Source organism: Arachis hypogaea, chromosome 13 (genome assembly GCF_003086295.3).
Source record: "Arachis hypogaea cultivar Tifrunner chromosome 13, arahy.Tifrunner.gnm2.J5K5, whole genome shotgun sequence".
NCBI lineage: Eukaryota > Viridiplantae > Streptophyta > Magnoliopsida > Fabales > Fabaceae > Arachis > Arachis hypogaea.
Window position 1 is genome coordinate 41,153,071 of NC_092048.1, and position 11,931 is coordinate 41,165,001.

At 38.0% G+C, this 11,931-nt stretch overlaps 1 non-coding gene across 1 annotated transcript; it reads right to left on the reverse strand.

The window, feature by feature from the left end:
* Positions 1 to 7,838: 7,838 nt before the first annotated feature.
* Positions 7,839 to 7,946, reverse strand: LOC112738492 (small nucleolar RNA R71). Its single transcript, XR_003169450.1, has one exon. It is a non-coding gene; the product is annotated as a small nucleolar RNA R71 (small nucleolar RNA).
* Between the last annotated feature and the right edge of the window lie 3,985 nt (positions 7,947 to 11,931).

Genomic DNA, 11,931 nt, shown 5'->3' on the forward strand with positions numbered 1-11,931 from the left:
TCGTGGCTGGGGACGAGACAAAAGAAAAAAGTCTCGTGGCTAGTCACGAGATAAAAAGACAAGTAGTTTCCAAATTTGGTTTCAAAGGTCAGCAAGTATTATCAAGCAAAAAAAAAGGGGGCTAAGATTCAACCCCCCTTCTCTTAGCCACTGATAACCATTAATTGGTATCAGAGCTTGGTCTCAAAGAGATCAAGCTTTGCAGCTTGGAGTAAAGATCCTCATGGCAGAAAACAGTGGCTCAAATGTGGTGTCCTACAATCTGACCGAAGGACAATCAAGCAACAGACCTCCTCTTTTAAATGGGAAAACTATACCTATTGGAAGGAGAGGATGAAGATATTTGTACAAGCAGTGGATTACAGACTTTGGAAGATCATCCTGGAAGGGCCTTAATATCCCACTGTTACAAGTGCCGAAGGAGTTGTCTCTCTTAAACCAGAAGCAAGTTGGACGGATGAAGATAGAAAAAAGGTGGAGCTCAACGCCAAAGCTATTAATCTGCTCAACTGTGCTATCAGCTTTGAGGAGTACCGACGGGTATCACGTTGCACAACAGCAAAGAAAATATGGGAAAAAATCCTAGTTACTTATGAAGGAACAACCATTGTGAAAAAGACCAGGATAGATATGTTAAACAGAGAGTACGAAATGTTTGCAATGAAGGAAGGAGAATCCATTGATGAGCTGTTTGAGCGCTTCAACACCATCATTGTTGGCTTGGATGCTATGGGAATCAAGTATCCTGAATCTGTGCTAGTGAGAAGAGTGTTGAGATGTCTCACAAAAGAGTGGGAAACAAAAGCGTTAATTATTTCTGAGAGTAGTGGTCTTGATTCTATGACCTATGATGATTTGAGAGGAAATTTACTTGCTTTTGAAAATACCTACTTGAAAAAAGATTCAAAAAAGAAAGGAATAGCTTTTTCATCTGTCACTAACCCTCTAGATGATGAATCCAGTGATAACTCATCTGAAAATGAATTTGTGTTGTTTGCAAAAAAATTCAGGAAAATGATAAAGCTCAAAGGCAAAGGCAGCAGCTCAAGGAAAATGAAGAAAGACCTTAGCAAAGTAACTTGTTACAACTGCAAGGAAATGGGCATTTCAAATCTGATTGTCCCAAGTTAAAGAAGGAAGAGAAGCCAAAAAGAGGAAAGAAGAAGGGACTAATGGCTTCATGGGAAGATTTGGAAAATGACTCGGATGATGATGATGAGGAATCCGAGACCAAGTCACAACCTTGTCTCATGGCAGATCACATAGATCAGGTAGTCTTTCATAACCCTAACACTGAAGATCTTCATCTTATGATAGACCACCTTTCTGAAAAAATAAGATGTTTCCTGCTGGAAAATCAAGAACTTGAACAACAAATCACCATTCTTAAAGCTGAAAACAGTTTTCTTAAAGAAAAAGTAAGAGAGGCCGAAACTGCTTGTGATCTTGTTGAAGAAAATAAGCAGTTAAAAGCCCAAATTAAGAGCTGTGAAAGTGATCATTCCGTTCTTGCATATGTAGATTGTTTTAAAAGAAATGAAGAGTTGCTTAATGAGGTTAAAAGGCTTAAGGAAGACTTAGCCAAGTTCACTCAAAGTTCTGAAAATCTAAATCAAATCTTGGCTAGTCAAAAACCTCTTTATGATAAGGCTGGGATGGGGTTTTATAAATCTGCTGAAAAATCTCATTTTGAAAACTTTGCTTCATCTTCTAATGATACAAGATTTCAAAACCCCACCTACTTTAACAAAACAACAACTCCAAGATTTTGTAGACTATGCAATCGAAATGGACACTTTCCTATTCAATGTTTTTTTGGTGAAAGAATGATTGGTGATAAAGTTTGTAAAGTTGTTTTTGATTATAATGGCTTAGGACATAAGAGATGGTTTAACGTGAAAGGATCCAAGAAAATTTGGATACCTAAGGTCACTTAAGCTTGTTTTGTAGGTGTGCCTAGCATCCAAATGGAAAGAAAATATGTGGTATATGGATAGCGGATGCTCTAGGCATATGACTAGAAAGACAACCTTCTTCATAAAGCTTGATGAATATGATGGAGGACTTGTCACTTTCGGTGATGATGCAAAAGGAAAAATAGTGGCTGTTGGAAAAGTTAGTAAAAATTTTTCATCTTGTATAAATGATGTTCTTCTTGTACATGGTTTGAAACATAATTTACTTAGTGTTAGTCAATTGTGTGATTTAGGCTTTGAGGTTATTTTTAGGAAGTTTGTTTGTTTAGTTGTTTGTGAGAAAACTGGGGATATTTTATTTGAAGCTAAAAGATGCAATAATGTGTATGGATTGACTCTTGAGGACCTAAAAGAACAAAATATGACATGCTTTACATCTCTTGAATCTAAAAAATGGCTATGGCATAGAAAGTTGAGTCATGCAAGCATGTACCAAATTTCTAAGTTAGTTAAGAAAAATCTGGTTAGAGGAATTCCAAAAATCAAATTTGATAAGGATCTTACTTGTGATGCTTGCCAATTGGGCAAACAAGTAAAATCCTCCTTTAAACCTAAAGATGGAATCTCAACCAAAAGGCCATTAGAGATGTTACATATTGATCTTTTTGGACCAACAAGAACTCAAAGCTTAGAAGGTAAACACTATGGTCTTGTAGTGGTAGATGATTACTCTAGGTTTGGTTGGGTTCTTTTCCTTGCTCATAAAAATGATGCTTTCCATGCCTTCTCCACTCTTTGCAAGAAAATTCAAAATGAAAAGGATTTAAAAATTGCACATTTAAGAAGTGATCACGGAAGAGAATTTGAAAACTAAGATTTTGAAAAATTCTGTGATGACTTAGGAATTTCTCATAACTTTTCATGCCCTAGAACCCCCAACAAAATGGGGTGGTTGAGAGAAGGAATAGAAGCTTTCAAGAGATGACTAGGGCTATGCTTTGTGAGAATGAGATTCCTAAATTTTTATGGGTTGAAGCTATGAATACAGCTTGTTACATTTTGAATAGAACAATCATTAGAAAAGGGTTAAAGAAAACCCCTTATGAGCTATGGAAAGGAACCCCTCCAAATCTTAAGTGCTTTCATATTTTTGGATGCAAATACTTTGTACTTAACAATAAAGAAAACCTTGGAAAGTTTGATCCAAAATCCTATGAAGGAATGTTTGTTGGATAGATAATGATTTGTACTTAACATAGAGGAATCCATACACGTTACTTTTTGTGATTCTAATTTATTTCCCAGTGATGTGATAGATAATGATTCAGATGGTGAAGAAGCTGGAACAAGTAAAGAAAATCCCAAATCTGTTCAGAATGAAGATTCTGCCAGCCTAGTTTTATCTCGTCAGATCAGAGAAGACATTTCCATTTTATCTCCTGAGCAGACACGAGAAACTGAAACAGTGAGACCACCAGAAACTCATCAAAGCTTTACACCACTTCGGAAGCCTAGAGAATGGAAGTCTATGAGGGGTTATCCTCATGACTTCATAATAGGTGATCCCTCTCAAGGAGTAACAATAAGATCCTCCACCAAAAGACAATCCGAACCAAGCAATTTTGCCCTCTTATCACAAATGGAGCCTAACAATGTCAAACAAGCTCTTGAAGATCCATCTTGGGTCAAAGCAATGCAAGAAGAACTTGCTCAATTCGACAAGAATGAGGTTTGGACACTAGTACCTCATCCGGATGGTAAGAAAGTTACGGGAACTAAGTGGGTGTTTAAAAATAAACTTTGTAAGGATGGACAAGTTGTTCGTAACAAGGCTAGATTAGTGGCCCAAGGTTACGATCAAGAAGAGGGTATAGATTTTGATGAGTCTTTTGCTCTGGTAGCTAGAATGGAAGCCATTATATTGTTTCTTGCCTATGCTGCCCATAAAGGTTTCAAAATGTTTCAAATGGATGTTAAATGTGCTTTCCTTAATGGCTTTATTGATAGAGAAGTGTATGTGGCACAACCTCCCGGTTTTGAACATAAAGATTTCCCAAATTATGTTTTTAAACTATCTGAGGCTCTTTATGGTCTTAGACAAGCTCCAAGAGCTTGGTATGAAAGGCTTAGTGCCTTCTTGTTGGAAAATCAATTTCAAAGGGGTACCACCGACATTACTTTATTTATTAAAGCATCTAATGATGATATACTCCTAGTTCAAGTTTATGTTGATGACATTGTGTTTGGATCGGCCAATGAGTCCTTGTGTGAAGAGTTTGGAAAACTCATGACTAGTGAGTTTGAGATGAGTTTAATGGGAGAGCTTACTTTCTTTCTTGGCCTCCAAATTAAACAAACTCCTAGTGGCACTTTTATTCACCAAGGAAAGTATGCAAAAGAACTTATCAAAAAGTTTGGCTTAGAAAATTCCAAACCAATGGATACACCAATGCATCCTAACTCAAAACTTGAAAAGGATGATGATGGCCAAGATGTGGATGAAACAAGGTATAGAGGAATGATAGGTTCACTTATGTACTGATGAGTGGATAATTTATACGCTTTTTGGCATTGTTTTTACATAGTTTTTAGTATGAATTAATTAGTTTTTAGTATACATTTATTAGTTTTTAATTAAAATTCACATTTCTAGACTTTACTATGAGTTTGTGTGTTTTTCTGTGATTTCAGGTATTTTCTGGCTGAAATTGAGGGACCTGAGCAAAAATCAGATTCAGAGGTTGAAGAAGGACTGCAGATGCTGTTGGATTCTAACCTCCCTGCACTCAAAGTGAATTTTCTGGAGCTACAAAACTCCAAATGGCGCGCTCTCAATTGCGTTGGAAAGTAGACATCCAGGGCTTTCCAGCAATATATAATAGTCCATACTTTGCCCAAGTTTAGATGATGCAAACTGGCGTTCAACGCCAGTTCCATGCTGCATTCTGGAGTTAAACGCCAGAAACAGGTTGCAAAGTGGAGTTAAACGCCAGAAATAGGTTACAAACTGGCGTTCAACTCCAAGAGAAGCCTCTACACGTGTAAAACTCAATGCTCAGCCCAAGCACACACCAAGTGGGCCCCGGAAGTGGATTTCTGCATCATTTACTAATTTCTGTAAACCCTAGTAACTAGTTTAGCATAAATAGGACTTTTTACTATTGTATTTACATCTTTGGATTATCTTTTGATCCTTTGATCACGTTTTGGGGGCTGGCTATTCGGCCATGCCTGGACCTTATCACTTATGTATTTTCAACGGTAGAGTTTCTACACTCCATAGATTAAGGTGTGGAGCTTTGCTGTTCCTCATGAATTAATACAAAGTACTACTGTTTTTCTATTCAATTCAAGCTTATTCCTTCTCTAAGATATCCATTCGCACCCAAGAACATGATGAATGTGATGATTATGTGACGCTCATCATCATTCTCACCTATGAACGCGTGCCTGACAAACACTTCTGTTCTACATGCAAACAAGCTAGAATGAGTATCTTTTAGATATCTAATACAGAGGACCGAGTCCGAGCTATTAGAATCTTCGTGGTATAAGTTAGAACCCATGGACGGCCATTCCTTAGATCCGGAAAGTCTAAACCTTGTCTGTGGTATTCCGAGTAGGATCTGGGAAGGGATGGCTGTGACGAGCTTCAAACTCGCGAGTGCTGGGCGTAGTGACAGACGCAAAAGGATAGTAAATCCTATTCCAGTATGATCGAGAACCGATAGATGATTAGCCATGCAGTGACAGCGCATTGGACCATTTTCACAGAAAGGATGGGATGTACCCATTGACAACGGTGATGCCCTACATAAAGCTTGCCATGGAAGGGAGTAGGAATGATTGGATGAAGACAGCAGGAAAGCAGAGGTTCAGAGGAACGAAAGGCATCTCTATACGCTTATCTGAAATTCTCACCAATGAATTACATAAGTATCTCTATCCTAGTTTATATTTCAATTATGTTTTAATTATCAAATCTCCATAACTATCTGAATCCGCCTGACTGAGATTTACAAGGTGACCATAGCTTGCTTCAAGCCGAAAATCTCCGTGGGATCGACCCTTGCTTCACGTAAGGTTTATTACTTGGACGACCCAGTGCACTTGCTGGTTAGTTGTGCGAAGTTGTGACAAAGAACTAAGATTATGAACGTGCATATTGAGTTTTTAGCGCCGTTACCAAGGAATGGAACGGTCACGATTTCCAAGCACCAAGTTTTTGGCGCCGTTGTCGGAGAACGTTCGAGTTTGGACAACTGATGATTCATCTTGTTGCTCAGATTAGGTAATTTTATTTTAATTTTAAGCTTTTTATTTCCTATTTTCGAAAAAAAAAAACAAAAAAATCTTATAAAATCATAAAAACTAAAATATTATTGTGTTTCTTGTTTGAGTCTAGAGTCAAGTTTTAAGTTTGGTGTCAATTGCATCTTTTTAATTTTCTAAAAAAAAAATTTTTTTCGAAAATTTCATGCATTGCATTCTTCATGATCTTCAAGTTGTTCGAAAATTTGAGTTGACTTTTTGAAAACTTTTTAAAATTTAGTTGTTTCTTATAAGTCAAATCAAATTTTCAATTTAAAAATTCTATCTTTTTTCAAATCTTTTTCAAAAATCAAATCTTTTTCAATTTTTCTTTCATATTTTAAAAAATTTCAAATTAATTTTCAAAATCTTTTTCTTATTTTTATTCCATATTTTCGAATTTAATACTAACCATTAATGTGATTGATTCAAAAATATTAAGTTGTACTTGCCTATTAAGAAAGGTTCAATCTTTAAATTTTAAAATCATATCTTTTAGTTTCTTGTTAGTCAAGTAATCAACTTTAATTTTCAAAATCAAATCTTTTTAAATTTTTTTTCAAATCTTTTTCAAAATAAATTTCAATCACATCTTTTTCAAAATCAATTTCAAAAATCTTTTCTAACTTCTTATCTTTTCAAATTTGATTTTCAAATCTTTTTCAATTAACCACTTAACTTTTTGATTGATTCTTATCTTTTTCAAAACTACCTAACTAATTCTCTCTCTCTAATTTTCGAAAATCCCTTCCCTCTTTTTTCAAAATTCCCTTTTTTACTAATTGTTTTAATTTTTAATTTAATTTGATTTCAATTTTAATTTTCGAAATTTAACTTTAAATTTTATTTTTTAATTTAATTAATTTTCGAAATTCCCTCTCTCTCATCTCCTTCTATTCATGTATTCACCTACTAACACTTCTCTTCCACCCAAAATTCGAACCCCATCTTCCTCTCCGTGTTTGAATTTTACCTCTTCTCCTTCTTACATTCTTCTCTTCTTATACTTGCATAAGGAATCTCTATATATACTGTGACATAGAGGATTCCATATTTTCTTTTCTGTTTTCTTCTTTTTCATATGAGCAGGAACAAGGATAAGAACATTCTTGTTGAGGCTGATCCTGAACCTGAAAGGACTCTGAAGAGGAAGCTAAGGGAAGCTAAAGCACAACTCTCTGGAGAAAATCTGACAGAAATTTTCGAAAAAGAAGGAGACATGGCCGAAAATAATAACAATGCAAGGAAGATGCTTGGTGACTTTACTGCACCAAATTCCAATTTACATGGAAGAAGCATCCAATTCCTGCCATTGGAGCAAACAACTTTGAGCTTAAACCTCAATTAGTTTCTCTGATGCAACAGAAATGCAAGTTTCATGGACTTCCATCTGAAGATCCTTTTCAATTCTTAACTGAGTTCTTGCAGATCTGTGATACTGTTAAGACCAATGGGGTTGATCCCGAGGTCTACAGGCTTATGCTTTTCCCATTTTCTGTAAGAGACAGAGCTAGAATATGGTTGGACTCTCAACCTAAGGATAGCCTGAACTCTTGGGATAAGCTGGTCACGGCTTTCTTAGCCAAGTTCTTTCCTCCTCAAAAGCTTAGTAAGCTTAGAGTGGATGTTCAAACCTTCAAATAGAAAGAAGGTGAATCCCTCTATGAAGCTTGGGAGAGATACAAGGAACTGACCAAAAAGTATCCTTCTAACATGCTTTCAGAATGGACCATCCTGGATATATTCTATGATGGTCTGTCTGAGCTATCAAAGATGGTACTGGACCATTCTGTAGGTGGATCCATTCACCTAAAGAAAACGCCTGCAGAAGCTCAAGAACTCATTGACATGGTTGCAAATAACCAGTTCATGTACACTTCTGAAAGGAATCCTATGAATAATGGGACGCCTATGAGGAAGGGAGTTCTTGAAATTGATACTCTGAATGCCATATTGGCTCAGAATAAAATATTGACTCAGCAAGTCAATATGATCTCTCAGAGTCTGAATGGATTAAAGGAATCATCCAACAGTACTAAAGAGGCCTCTTCTGAAGAAGAAGCTTATGATCCTGAGATAGCAGAGGTGAATTACATGGGTGAACCCTATAGAAACACCTATAATCCCTCATGGAGGAATCATCCAAATTTCTCGTGGAAAGATCAACAAAAGCCTCAACAAGGCTTTAATAATAGTGGAAGAAATATGTTTAGCAATAGCAAGCCTTTTCCATCATCTACTCAGCAACAGACAGAGAATTTTGAGCAGAATCCATCTAGCTTAGCAAATATAGTCTCTGATCTATCTAAGGCCACTTTAAGTTTCATGAATGAAACAAGGTCCTCTATTAGAAATTTGGAGGCACAAGTGGGCCAGCTGAGTAAAAGAGTCACTGAAACTCCTCCTAGTACTCTCCCAAGCAATACAGAAGAAAATCCAAAAAGAGAGTGCAAGGCCATTGATTTAACCATCATGGCCGAACCTACAAGGGAGGGAGAGGACGTGAACCCCAGTGAGGAAGACCTCCTGGGACGTCCAGTGATCAACAAGGAGTTTCCCTCTGAGGAACCAAAGGAATCTAAGTCTCATCTAGAGACCATAGAGATTCCATTGAACCTCCTTATGCCATTCATGAGCTCTGATGAGTATTCTTCTTCTGAAGAGAATGAGGATGTTACTGAAGAGCAAGTTGCCAAGTACCTTGGTGCAATCATGAAGCTGAATGCTAAGTTATTTGGTAATGAGACTTGGGAAGATGAACCTCCCTTGCTCATCAATGAACTAAGTGATCTGGATCAACTGACATTGCCTCAGAAGAAACATGATCCTGGAAAGTTCTTAATACCTTGCACCTCATGCCACTCTCTGTAATGGAGAAACTGGGAATCTTTGAGGTGCAAGCTGCCAGAATCTCATTAGAGATGGTAGACAACTCAAGAAAACAGGCTTATGAACAAGTAGAGGACGTGTTAGTAAAGGTTGAAGGCATTAATTCTCTACTGATTTCATAATCCTAGACATTGGGAAGGATGAGGATGAATCCATCATCCTTGGAAGACCCTTCCTAGCCACAGCAAGAGCTGTGATTGATGTGGACAGAGGAGAGTTGGTCCTTCAACTGAATGAGGACAACCTTGTGTTTAAAACTCAAGGATCTCCTTCTGTAACCATGGAGAGGAAGCATGAAAAGCTTCTCTCACTGCAGAGTCAACCAAAGCCCCCACAGTCAAACTCTAAGTTTGGTGTTGGGAGGCCACAACCAAACTCTAAGTTTGGTGTTGAACCCCCACATTCAAACTCTAAGTTTGGTGTTGGGAGGTCCCAACAATGCTCTGCACATCTGTGAGGATCCATGAGAGCTCACTGTCAAGCTATTGACATTAAAGAAGCGCTTGTTGGGAGGCAACCCAATGTTATCTAATTATATTTATTTTTTATTATTATTTCATGTTTTATTAGGTTGATAATCATGTGGAGTTACAAAAACTACTAAAAAATCAAAAACAGAATGAAAAACAACATTGAAAATAGCACACCCTGGAGGAGAGGCATGCTGGCGTTAAACGCCAGAAACAAGCATCTGTCTGGCGTTTAATGCCAGAAACAAGCACCAAGCTGGCGTTTAACGCCAGAACCAAGCATCCACCTGGCGTTAAATGCCAGAAACAAGCTACATTTGGGCGTTTAACACCAGAAACAAGCAGCAGTTTGGCGTTAAACACCAGGATTGCACAGCAAGGGCGTTTTACATGCCTAATTGGGGCAGGGATGTTAAGTCCTTGACCCCACTTGATCTGTGGACCCCACAGGATCCCCTCAGGATCTGTAGACCCCACAGGATCCCCACTTTTTCTTCTCTCCTCTTCACACCTTTTCATAACTCTCTTCCCCAAATACCCTTCACCAATCAACTCAATCACTCTTTCCCATCACCTCTTCACCACTCACATCCATCCTCTCTTCCCCAAAAACCCCACCTACCTTCAAAATTCAAAATATTTTCCCTCCTAAACCCAACCCTAATGGCCGAAACTTCACCCTCCCCCCACTCCTATATAAACCCCTCATTCCTTCTTCATTTTCACACAACACAACCCTAAATTCACCCTTGGCCGAAAACACCTCACCCTCCATCTCCTCCATTTTCTTCTTCTTCTACTATTTTTCTTTCTTCTTTTGCTTGGGGATGAGCAAATATTTTAAGTTTGGTGTGGTAAAAAGCATAGCTTTTTGTTTTTCCATAACCATCAATGGCACCTAAGGTCAGAGAAACCTCAAGAAAGAGGAAAAGGAAGGCAATTGCTTCCACCTCTGAGTCATGGGAGATGAAGAGATTCATCTCAAAGGTCCATCAAGACCACTTCTATGAAGTTGTGGCCAAGAAGAAAGTGATCCCTAAAGTTCCTTTCAAGCTCAAAAAGAATGAGTATCCGGAGATCTGACTTGAGATCCAAATGAGAGGTTGGGAAGTTCTCACCAATCCCATTCAACAAGTCGAGATCCTAATGGTTCAAGAGTTCTATGCAAACGCATGGATCACTAGGAACCATGATCAAAGTTTGAACCCGAATCCAAAGCATTGGCTCACCATGGTTCGGGGGAAATACTTAGATTTCAGTCCAGAGAATGTAAGGCTAGCATTCAACTTGCCAATGATGGAAGACAACGCACACCCCTACACAAGAAGGGTCAACTTTGATCAAAGGTTGGACCAAGTCCTCATAGACATATGTGAGGAAGGAGCTCAATGGAAAATCGACTCAAGAGGCAAGCCGGTTCAATTAAGAAGGCATGACCTCAAACCAGTGGCTAAGGAATGGCTAGAGTTCATTCAGCGCTCAATCATTCCTACTAGCAACCGGTCTGAAGTTACTATAGACCGGGCCATCATGATCTATAGTATCATGATTGGAGAAGAGGTAGAAGTTCATGAGATTATACCTCAAGAACTCTACAAGGTGGCTGACAAGTCCTCCACTTGGGCAAGGTTAGCCTTTTCTCACCTCATTTGCCACCTTTGCAATTCGGCTAGAATTGACATAGAGGGAGACATCCTCATTGAAGAGGACAAGCCCATCACTAAGAAAAGGATGGAGCAAATAAGAGATCATGGACCTCAACATGAGCATGAGAAAATTCCTCACTATGAAATCCCTGAGATGCCTCAGGGGATGCACTTTCCTCCACAGAATTATTGGGAGCAAATCAACACTTTCCTAGGAGAATTAAGTTCCAACATAGAACAACTAAGGGTGGAGCACCAAGAGCACTCCATCATCCTCCATGAAATTAGAGAAGATCAAAGAGCTTTGAGGGAGGAGCAAGAAAGACAAGGAAGAGACATAGAGGAGCTCAAGAGCACCATCGGTTCTTCAAGAAGAGGAAGACGCCACCCTCACTAAGGTGGACTCATTCCTTAATCTCCTTGTTTATTTATTTTCCTGTTTTTCGATTTTTGAGCTTTATGTTTATTTATATTTGTATCCTATTACATGATCATTAGTGTCTAAGTGTCTATGCCTTAAAGTTATGAATATGAATCCATCACCTCTCTTGAATGAAAAATATTTTAATTACAAAAGAACAAGAAGTACATGGTTTCGAATCCATCCTTGAAACTAGTTTAATTATTTTGAGTGGTGACAATACTTTTTGTTTTCTGAATGAATGTTTGAACAGTGCATATGTCTTTTGAAGTTGATAT